A 12,614-nucleotide genomic window follows, 5' to 3' on the forward strand; every position below is an offset into this window, starting at 1 on the left:
AGTCTTTCTACAGGTGCTGAGATATCTGGTAAGTGAAGAAGTAATTTTGATAAATGGAAAATATTCTCAATTTTTTTCTTAGTGAAATGTGTTACTATTTCAGTTCAAATCTTTTCACAGGTACCATTCTTTTGTCATTCAGGGAAACTGTGACAAATATTTTATGAGACAAAACTCATCAAGTAAGTTGTCTCTATTTATGATTTAAAAAAATGTTTTGCCAAATTTAGATGCTACAAAATCACAGAACTTCACAATTTCATTCCATTCCAGTATATAATATAAATCCATCCAGTTAAATATAAAAGCTCCATCAAAATGTTCTTCCTGTAAGATATTTCAAAGCATAAGTATTTACTCTCAAATTTAAAATTATTTAATTTCTTCAATTCCTTCTTTGGTTTTGTAGGTACAAATTTTGTTTTCAATAGTTACAGTTTCCTAAAAGCTTCCAGAGCTGAAGTCTTTTGGCTCACCATTCCCTGAATACTTGATTAAAAATTACCAGCTTTTTTTTTTTTTTTTGCGGTAACGCGGGCCTCTCACTGCTGTGGCCTCTCCCATTGCGGAGCACAGGCTCCAGACACGCAGGCTCAGCAGCCGTAGCTCACGGGCCCAGCTGCTCCGCGGCATGTGGGATCTTCCCAGACCGGGGCATGAACCCATGTCCCCAGCATCGGCAGGCGGACTCTCAACCACTGCGCCACCAGGGAAGCCCACCAACTTATTTTAAACAAAATGCAAACAAAATTTAGAGTACTAGTTTGTTTAGAAAAAATATTTTTAAGTAAAAGGTCACTATGTATTTTATTACACTTGGGTTGATTTACAAAGTAGCACTTCAAAGGCTGAGCATTTCTAAAATCTAAGAACATGCAGAAAGGGAAAAAGAGCACATACTGCCAGGCTGAAGCACTTTTTAATTCGACATCAGCTCTATCACAAATATTTTGTAGCTCAGTTTCTCTGTGTATAAATAAAAATATTTATAATGTCTGTCAACTATAGCTTCTATTTTGTTGGTAGACTATCACAGCTTGTTTGGATGCAGTTTTGAACTATGAACGCACTACATCTAATTCCAAATACATTTCTGCTCCACAGATTTCTTAATTTAGTAATAACACTATTTTTCCCATTGCTGTGCTCCACCAAAAATCTGTATTTTTAGTACCACCACAATCTTCACTGTTGAATTATTTTTAAGTGAAGTGATAAACTACAATAATGTCAGATGCTATATCTTTGACAAAATGATCTTTCAAAAGCTTTGAGTGCATGAATTGGATTGAAAAAAATAATCAAACCATTATTTAAATTAACTGGCTTTTTCCTGAAGAAACTGATATAAAACTGCATCATTTAACTGTTTGTGACATTCTTCTTTTGATAGTGGAGCCATCCCACAAATATCCCTTTATTTCCTATGTGCACAAGAACAGATGAAGACAAAATTAAGCAAAATTAACTTGTTAGAATAATCATTTTACCTAACTGAAAAGTCATACTTCTCCGAGTGATATAAAAACACAACCAGGCATAACTGTCTTCAAAAGTTACTAATTTTTTAAATAGATGGTGATGCTTTTTCACAAGATTTTTGTCTTCTGGGTTTACCTGTGGTCAGTGATATTACCACAGCCCCCAGAGCATCTGGCAAATGTTAACAAGTTTCACATTCATCAATACTCTTGAGCAAAGTATATCCAGTACTGAATTTTTCATTAAACGTGCACCTTTTTCTAAAGCTCAGTGATGCAGGAAGAGTTTGGGGGGGTTTTCTCTCTTATTTTTTGGTAAAAAAAAAAAGTATTATCACAAGATAAAAACATATAGATTTACACAATGCAATAGATGGCAAGCCACTGAGGCGGCAACCACGAGAGCATCCAGACCATTCTATCTACACTCCACAGTGACACCGACCTCTCAAACTCTGTTTCCAGCAGGTGTTTCACACCCACCCAATCCCCCACGTCTCATGCATCCTTCTGACTGCAGTGACTCAATGTCCTGGTGGCTCTAAGGTCAGCCCAGGGCTGAGGCTCATAGCCCAAGTTGCCAGCAGGGGCAACAGCAGTTGAATGCATTCAGACCAACGTATCCACTGACCATGGATCGAAAATATTTAGAAAAAAAATTCCAGAAAGTTCCAAAAAGCAAAACTTGAATTTGCCACACTCTGGTGAATATTTACACAGCATTTGCACTGTATTTACAATTATTCACACAGTATTTACATAGTATTAGGTATTATAAGTAACCTAGAGATGACAAAGTATACGGGAGGATGTGCATAGGTTATATACCAACATCTATCCCATTTTATGTAAGGGATTTGAGCATCTGTGGATTTTGGTATCCTTGGGGGTCCTGGAACCAATCCCCTGTGGATACTGTGATTCTCCCATCATTAACTACATAGATCAGAAGGAATTACTAGTCCCTGGCCACTTGTATCTGAGGGGAACAGGCTCTCTCTCAGGTCCCTCCAGAAGGAATCCATCTTGCTGACATCTTTCCTGGCCTCCAGAACTGTGAGAGAATAAACTTCTGTTGTTTGAAGCCACCGACTGTGGTACTTGTTACAGCAGCCCTAGGAAACCAGGATGCTGCCTTCACTCCCAGAAGCCCCAGTCTTGATTTGCATGTGGAGAACCACACCTCTCTGGCTTGGCAAACTGGCCCTTGCAAGTTTTAAAGCTTTTGGACAGTTCTGGAACTGACCTGGCACAGGAATGATTTGCGCATCTTCTCTCATGACACATTCCACTTTACTGTCCACTCATCCAAGGGGAGGTGAAGGGGATGTGGTGGGTCTGGGTGGTGAGGGTGACAGGATTACTTCTGATATGTCACATCTTCTGGGTGACATCAAGATAATTACACAAAGCTATGTAGGCTTGTCCTTAAATCCTGCAGCGCCCACCCCTGCCCGAGAGCCTACACTCCCTTAATACTTCAATAAAATAGCTTAGTCAGACATCCATGAATTTGTAAAATGTTCAGGGCTTACATTTTCCAGGTCTGTTTTTTTTGTTTGTTTGTTTGTTTGTTTTGCAGTACGCAGGCCTCTCACTGTTGTGGCCTCTCCCGTTGCGGAGCATAGGCTCCGGACGCGCAGGCTCAGCGGCCATGGCTCACGGGCCCAGCCGCTCCGCGGCATGTGGGATCTTCCCAGACCGGGGCACGAACCCGTGTCCCCTGCATTGGCCGGCGGACTCTCAACCACTGCGCCACCAGGGAAGCCCCAGGCACCATTCTTAAGAGACCCTTGGCCATCTTCCTCTCCTGGCTCCTGGTCTGCTCTCTTCCTGTGCTCATTTTCCTCTGCGCTCCTTAGAGGCATTTCTCCTCAAGGACACACAGGCTATTCAGGTGTTCTTCCAGGTCCAATTCCTACCTCTGATGTCTCCTCCTTGTGTAATCCGGAAACATTAATTAACTTTTATGTGCCTCAGTTTCTTCATTTGAAAAACAAGTATAATATTACTCACCCGTGAAAGGAAATAAGTATTGACACAGGATACGGCATTGATGGACCTCAAAAGCATTATGCTATGTGAAAAAGCCAGACACAAAAGGTCACATACTGTAGGATTTCATTCATAAGAAATGCCCAGAGTAGGAAAATCCATAGAAACAGGAAGCAGATTGGTGGTTGCCAGGGGCTGGAGGAGAGGGGGATGAGTAACTGCTCAAAAGGTATTATAGGTTGAATTGTGTCCCTCAAAAAGATATACTGAAGTCCTAACCCCAAGTATACCTCAGAATATGGACTGATTTGGAAAGAGAGTTTTTACAGAGGAAATCAAGTTAAAACAATGTCATTAGGGTGGCCCTAATCCAATATATGACTGGTGTCCTTATAAAAAGGGGAATTTGGACACAGAGACAGACACATAGAAGAAAGCCAATGTGAAGACACACAGGAAGAATGCCTTTAGCAGATGGAGGCAGAGATTGGACTGATACAGCCAGAAGCCAAGGACCACCAAGGGTTTCTGGCCACACTAGATGCTGTGAGAGTCAAGGAAGGATTCCATTCAAAGTCTTAGAGGGAACAGAGCCCTGCAGACACGGTTGATTTAGGAGCACCAGCCTGCAGAGCAGGCAGACATATACATTTCTGTATACAATGAGACAATACATTTCTGTTGTTTTAAGCCATCCAGTTTGTGGTGCTTTGTTACAGCAGCCCTAGGAAATGAACACAGTGGATACAGGGTTTCCTTTCCAGGTGATGCAAGTGTTCTAGAACTAGATAGAGGAGGAGGTTGCACATCATTGTAAATGTTATTGAATCGTTCACTTTCAAATGCTTAATTTTATGTTATGTGAATTTCACCTCAACACACACACATACACACAAGTATAATATCAATAACACCTATCAGTTGTGAACATTCGGTGAGTCAGCATGCAGGAAGCATTTAGAACAGTCCCAGAGACACAGTAGTCGCTCAAGAGAAGTTAGATAGGGGCTTCCCTGGTGGCGCAGTGGTTAAGAATCCGCCTGCCAATGCAGGGGAGCCCTGGTCTGGGAATATCCCGCATGCCGCAGAGCAACTAAGCCCATGTGCCACAACTACTGAGCCTGTGCTCTAGAGCCCGCGAGCCACAACTACTGAGCCCGCATGCCACAACTACTGAGCCTGTTCTCTAGAGCCCACAAGCCACAACTACTGAGACCGCATGCCACAATTACTGAAGCTCGCGTGCCTAGACCCCATGCTCTGCAACAAGAAAAGCCACCACAATGAGAAGCCTGCGCACCGCAATGAAGAGTAGCACCCGCTCGCCGCAACTAGAGGAAGCCCGTGGGCAGCAACAAAGACCCAATGCAGCCAAAAATTTAAAAATAAATAAATAAATTGATATAGAAAAAGGAAGTTTAGATAATATTACCATTTTCAAGTCTCTCTCCAAACTTCCCACCACTAACCATCCAATAATGAGCAGCAACTAACCCCCCCAACCCTGTTTTCTCCTTATGCACAGCATTTGTACTCTCTTCCTCCAGACCAAGCTGTGTGAGTACTAAGTCTGAAATGCCTTCTCTTTATACACAGCCTGACCCCTCAAGTCATTTTCCCCAGAGCTTCTCACCCACAAGATGAATGGTACCTCCCACCCACCCACCACCCCTATCACCAAGTATTCAAAAATTAGCAGTAGAGAAATTTATTAAAAAATGGAAATTATTTCCATCCCACTAAGAGGCTGCATATAAAAATGGACTCATTTCTCTACTACGTAAGGTCAGGCATTTTCAGTCCTCACTCTTGGGGGCGGGGGTGGCACATAGGGAGGGATGACTTATGGGACCCAAGCACACTCTCTCCACCTGCTGCTAACCAGCGTTCCTGTAGGCTGTGATGGCAGAAGCCAGGAAGGTGGGTTACCCTACAGGAAAATCCGATACCTAGCCCCAGGGCTCTGGGTTCCATAATCAAGTGAGTTTACTGTCCTGTACTCAGTTCATTCCAGGAGAAGAAAGTCCTAGTGGGTGGGTTGTCAATTTATTAAAATAGTGCAAGACCCAGAAGAACTAAGAACTAAGGTCTTGATTCAAGAGGATAAAGAAACCAACAGATGAATGGTAAGGAAGTCCAAAAGGGAGGGGATATATGTATAAGTATGGCTGATTCATTTTGCTGTACAGCAGAAACTGACACAACATTGTAAAGCAACTATACTCCAACAAAAATTTATTGAAAAAAAAGAAACCAACAGAAAATTACTTGCTGACTTTAAAGCTGTCTTGCTTTTCACCCCACCCCGCAGAATTACAGAATAGAAAGATAGAAAGCTTTTCTAAGTACTGAGAAACCAGCCTTTGAAAGATTTGATGCTTTGTGTAAGTGGGAAATTGATCATGGAAGAAAAGGAAAAGAAAAAATTGTGCAAGCCAACTAGAGCAATGAAAGAAAAAATTCAAGGAGACATGTAAGACCACAGCAGCCAATTTGAATCAAGCATGCCATAGATTTGGGGTAGGCTGTTTTGAAAATAGATGCCTCAAATTACATTTCATAGAATTGCTGTTAATGCCCTACAACTTGTCATAACATGCTGCATCTTCAGAAGGCCCTTTTTTATTACTAATATTTTATTGTTTTTACAGTATGCACCCTAGGAGAGAGTGTGTAAGAGTGAAAATGTATCAGCCATGAATCCAGGTGGTAGTGCAAAGCACTAGTTTGAATGATTCTGTTACAAGCTAGATACATATTCATGTCTGCGATACTTTCTTCTTCATAAATATTTTCTCTGGTGTCTCCATGGTCTCCCCTACCCATTTAGGGATCAGTTAACCCCACAATCAAACACAATTGGGTGAGCCATGGAAACAGACAGCTGTTTCTCAAACAATTTCAAAAGGAGGAAATATGTGCAATTCTCATCAAAGTAGTAACAGGTTGCTGGGAAAGGATACCCCTTCCCTTTCATCTGTTGAGGTTATCAGAAAAATCGAGGCTACATTTAGGAAGAAAAAAAGGGTCCTTACTATAGGACAGAGCAAGTGAGAAATTTTATGAGTCAAACAAATAATGATGGTATAACTATCAAAATAATTGCAGTCACCATTTATGGAGCACAGAGGTCAGGCTTTGTGCTGAATGGTCTACATGATTTATCTCATTTAAACCTTCCAGCCACCCTATGGGGGTAAATGTCATTATACCCCTTTCAAAGACGAAGCAGCTGAGACTCAGAAACCATTGCCAAATTCATAAGCTATTAAGTGGAGCCAGCCCTCCGATTTAGGTTTATCTGATTTTGAAGCCCATGGTGTTATTTACAATGCCCCTTGCCGAACTGTAAGTTCTCACACGCCCAAGGACAATGCTACCAGTTCTCTCCAGACAATTCTTATTCTTTTTGTCAAAGGACAAAATTTTTTGGCATAAATAATCTGTAGTTTCCATGGCTGGCATTCCCATTGTGGCCAGGTCCGCTTTTCTGAAACTGAGAGAGATCATTTCCTTCTTGCTACCCAAGGTAAGCAAAGTACACTTGGTCTTTGGGATTAAAAAAAGAAAAAAGAGTCAACAGCTATAAACAGGTGAATATAGTTACTGTGAAGACAAACAATAAAAATGGAGCCCCTGGATGGAAACATGATTGCCCTGCGGTCAAGACATAATTGCTAGAGAGTTAAAGAGAAGAGAAAGAGGACAGAGGAGAAAGATGAGGAAAGCCAAGAGACCCACTCAGAGCATAAGATAAAGGCCAAGAAAAGGAAATGCTTTTCTTGCATAATTAAAACTGGGATCTTACAAGATACAAAGTTACACAGTAAATTATATATTTCTAATTTCTCTACTGAAGCACCATGGGCTAGAGTCAGCCTCCCAGGTATTAATGAAAAAGTCTCAGTATGGTGCTCCTAATTTGCCGCAGTGTGCCAAAATTAACTAAATAAGCACGGAAAACCCGCAGAAATGGCAAAGTCGACTCCTTTGATCAGTTATTTCTCTTAATGGCAACTGTTCTCAATCTGATCACCACCACCACCACCACCCCCGCCGCCAGTGCACCACCACCTCACATACACACGTGTTCAAGGGTGCACGTGGGCATCACACATACAGAACGAGAGACAATTCTAAGAATATTTTCTGGATGGCTTGCTTTGCCTTTGAAATGTGTTTCATTATTCTTTAGCGAAACTTAAGACATGTCATCATCCTGCTGACAAACTAAGGCCTAATGACCTGCCACGCTTAGCAAGAACGAGCCATTCAAATCCTTAGACAATGGAGATGCAGCCTAAGACAATGGAATTCCACTTCCTCTTTGGGCAGCTTTTGTTTCATTCCATTTCTTCTAACTGGGTGAAGAGCAGGAGTGTTAAAGGCCAGCCAGGCTTAACGCTCTGAAATAGGCAACTCACTGGTTCCTGGGCCATCTCTTCCTTACTCAGAATCTCCAAGTCTCCACACTTGCCCCTTTCAAAACTTCTCCAACGTCTAAGACCTGCTCAGATGCTCCTGGTGGGGTGTAAATTCATACCATCCTCGTAGCAAGCCATTTGGCAGCGTGTATCAAAAATCTCAAGAATATCCTTTTCTGTGAATCACACAAAAATATAATCCACACCAAAAATGTATGCACAAAAAATGTTACAGAATCATCTAAAACAGGGAGGAAAAATACAGTGCCCAATTATGGGAGAAAGCATAGCTAAATAATGATCCACCCATTTATGCAAGGATATTTTTATCATTAAAAGTGATTATAATATGAAAAAAGTTTAAAAATAGCTACACATTTATTTATAGTATAAACTCAACTACACGAAATACCACCCACAGAATGAGGAGAAATGCCAAGTGTAGTTACCTCTAGTCTAGATGGTGGAATTATGATTATACATAAAATAATAAAGGAAATAATATCTTTTCTCATAGCTATCTTTTCCTTTACTGTCCAGATTTCTGCAATGAGTGTTAATGTCTTCAAGGCAGGAAAGCGTAGTGGTTAAGAGCAGTCTCGGGTCAGAAGACCTGGGTTCACAGCCTGAGTCCACCACCTATGGGCTGCATGACTTTAAGCAGGTTACTTAACTCCCTGGAATTCAGTTCCCTCACCGATAAAACGAAGATGATTTTATTGTTGGAAGGATTAAATGAATTAATATACAGACATACCTCATTTTACTGTACTTTGCTTTACCATGCTTCATAGATATTGCACTTGTTTTACAAATTGAAAGTTTGCAGCAACCGTGTGTTGAGAAGTTGATGGGTGCCATTTTTCCAACAGCATTCACTCACTCCCTGTCTCTGTGTCACATTTTGGCAATTCTAGCAATATTTCAAACTCTTTCATTATTATTATATTTGTGATGGTGATCTGTGATCAGTGATCTCTGATGCGACTATTGCAAAAAGATAACTTGCTGAAGGCTCAGATGATAGTTAGCATTTTTTAGCAAAGTATTTTTTAATTAAGGTGTGTACATTGCTTTTTCAGACATAATGCAATTGCACACTTAAGAAACTATAGTATAGTGTAAACATAACTTTTATACGCAATGGGAAACCAGAAAGAATTTGTGTGATTCGCCTTATTGTGGTGGTCTGGAACTGAACCTGCAAATTTCTCCCAGGTATGCCTGTATGTAAGGTGCTTAAAACAGTGGCCTAGAGTAAATGCTCAGTAAACATTACCCATATTATTAAACATTTATTGAGTGCTTGTTGTGTGCCATGTTGAATGTTAAGCGCTGTGGATAAAAAGATGACTATGATTGATTCCTTGTTCTCGAGCAGGGAAAGCAGCCATGTAAACAGATACCCACAATTCAGTGAATAAGTTCTGTAAGGAAGGGGAGATACAAGATACTGCGGGAGCAAAGAAGAGGGTCCCTACCCTGCCAGGGCAAGAATTTTTACTACCACTGGAATTAGAATTCCTCAAATAGCTTCAGATTCTTCTGTTACTTCATCTTTATATATTTTAGGCAACTCAGTAGGGAGGGAGTATCTGTAGGGTAATTGGTATCTTAAGTCTATAGAGCATTTTATAGTTTCCAGACTGCTGTCATCTACACCATCCAAATTCACTCTCACAGGACACCTAAAGGGCTGGCTATTTTTCAGCAAGGCGTAGAGAGGTGAAGTGGGCTAAGGCTCCTCAGCTAATAAGGGACAGAGATGAGACACAAACTCAGGTGCTATGGGAGAGAACTGGATGTCATACCAGAGATGTTGCAGAAAGGACTTCTCTGTCAGTAGAGACTCAAGTTTTCATGCATTATGTTCACAGTTTCTAATACTACATGAGAACAGAGTCAATAAGAGAAAGAAGTAGGAAGCTAAAGATCTAAAAAGGAGACTTTGAGCCAGCCAACCATATGGTTGTCTACACAACAAAGTTAGGATCTGAAAGATGCACCCTGTAAAGATCTCTATTTGACAAGGGAGTCTCCCACACCACAAGGGCAGCAGAGGGATTTGGTGCACCAGTGAGCTGGCAGAAGATGGGGAAGGCCAACCATGAACCCCTAGAGAGAGAAAGTTTGGACAAACTACCACCAAGAGCTCAGACTTTTTATAGGAATGCTAGACTGAGATACAGACGACTTGTTGATCCAAGGACTATTGACCTTATACTCCCTCATGCCTACTAATTTAATTTAGGCTTTCATCTGCTGGCTGCCTTTGAGCCTATCATTCATCCATAAAATTTTCTTTTATGTACCCAGCTACTGAGAAGCAGGGTAATCTAAAGGAGAGAACAATGAACTTGGAAGCCAGTGACCTGAGATCAAACTGAGTTGAGCTATTCATTAGTTGTCTGACTTTAGCAAGAGACCTTCCCCTCTGTAAGCCTTAGCTTCTTCCCTTATAATATTAACATAAAAATGTCCATCTCTTAAAGTTGTTGGCAGATTAAATGAAATATGTTCTGAAGCATTTAGCAAAATGGCTTGGCTCATAAATATTACTTATTCTTCTGAAGAAGGGAACGGATACTTGGTGCTAGTCAACGACGTCATCAGCATCACAGGGTAGTCATGTGTCAAGAATCACAGGGTTGGGCTTCCCTGGTGGCGCAGTGGTTGAGAGTCCGCCTGCCGATGCAGGGGACACGGGTTCGTGCCCCGATCCGGGAAGATCCCACATGCCGTGGAGCGGCTGGGCCCGTGAGCCATGGCCACTGAGCCTGCGCGTCTGGAGCCTGTGCTCCACAACGGGAGAGGCCACAGCAGTGGGAGGCCCGCGTACAGCAAAAAAAAAAAAAAAAAGAATCACAGGGTCCTGACTGCTCAGCATGCATGCCGGTCAGCTGGACTACGGCTAAGTCACCAACAGAGACATTTGCCACTGGAACTAGAGCCTCCATACTGAAGAGTTTCCTTTTTATCCAATTCCCATGGCCTTCACCCAACTGAAGGGATTAATCCACTGGTTTGAACATCTAGGTCAATAGTCTTCATTGTTGTCATAGAAAATTGAGAGCTGCTCTAGGATAAAAATAAATCTCTCCCAAGACCTACATTTCTGTATGGAGTCTGAGATGTGCTGAATGGCTCTTGATCAACACATTTTTCCATTGCCAAAATGGGTCTTCATACAATAACAGCCACGCAGACTCTCAGAGATTTCACCAACCGTAACTCTATGCACGATTGTCGTGAATGATGAAATATGATTAGGAGATTACAGTTCTGGTGTTTTATTTTAAGGGAACTTAAGGAAAATGAATGAACTGAGCTATTTTGCATTTTTCAGTAGAATCATTTAAAAGGAGTGGGTAACGGAGAACTCGAGACTGGTGGGAAAAAAAAAAAGGCACAAATAATGTTGCCACTTCACAGCCTATCAGCATAGCTCATCTGTGCCTCCTGTCCTGAACAGTTAGACAGTGTTGCTGTACATGGTTCAACAGCTGCTATTTGTTTCTGGCATCTTTATTTCAGTGCTGGGTAAACTGCCCTGGAATTTTTTTTAAATTACTTTATATCTAAAGGTGTAAAAAGGACAAGATCTTTATGATAACATTTTACATTGTGCTTTCTTTATAAGTTAGGTCACTTACAACAATATCTCTGGGACTTGGGTAATGGACTCAACTCCTCTGGCAGGTACAGGCTGTTTCTTGTTTTATATCACATCTACTTTACAATGAACTGTACTGTGGCAAAGTTCAAGGTTCTTAGAAATCTTGTTAAAAATAAAGGTGCTTTCCTACTTTCAAATATCTTTTATTGTAACAACAGTGCTTTGGCATTGCTAACTTTTTTTCTGTCTTCAAGTCCTAGGCTTATAATTCTGACATCTCTCCCATGGAGTTGGCAGTAAAGCAAAATTCCATACAGCCTCTTTTATTTTCCCACTGATACTATTATAAAATTAGAGGTGCATTTCTATGAAAATAATTTGGCCCTGAAACGTAATCAAAAGCACATTTAAGAATGCAACGCATATTTTAAGCACATGTTTTAAAAAATAAAGATTACTTGTGTTGAACAATATTCAAAATAGCCGTACAATAAGGGAAAAAGCACTCGACTTGGGTTTGAATCTAAGCCCCAACAGTTACCAGCCATGAGATTTGGGGCATGTTATTTACCTTCACAGAGTTTTGTTTTGTTGTGTTTTATTGGACTAAATACTTACTTCCTGGGGTCATTATAAGGATTAAGAGGCACAGAAGTATAATATCTGATATATAATACAGGTTTAATAAGTATTATTCAAATTGGATGAATGACTAAAAATAAGCTACAAAAGTAGCTACATGAAGTGGTGGCACAGATAAAAAACCAAAATTGATTTAGTTTCTGAATATTTTTAAAGTACAAGCCTCACACTGCCCATATTTTTAAAATCTTGATTGACTTTTTCACAAATTACACATGTAATACAATACTGGACAAAATAAAACATTTCAGAAAAACATGATAACAAGTAACGAAAGTTTCTCATAATTAATGAACCCATAATTTTTGAGCCTGGATTCAAACCCAGGTCCAATTAAGGTGGCTATTGACTCTGCCTTGCCTGAAACTCTGTCAGTTTATGCCTCACATCCTGGCATAATTAATAGTGCCTCTCTTCACAGTTAAACTGTCTCGGTATATGGACAGTACATTTCCC

The sequence above is a fragment of the Mesoplodon densirostris genome, chromosome 10 (genome assembly GCF_025265405.1).
Source record: "Mesoplodon densirostris isolate mMesDen1 chromosome 10, mMesDen1 primary haplotype, whole genome shotgun sequence".
NCBI lineage: Eukaryota > Metazoa > Chordata > Mammalia > Artiodactyla > Ziphiidae > Mesoplodon > Mesoplodon densirostris.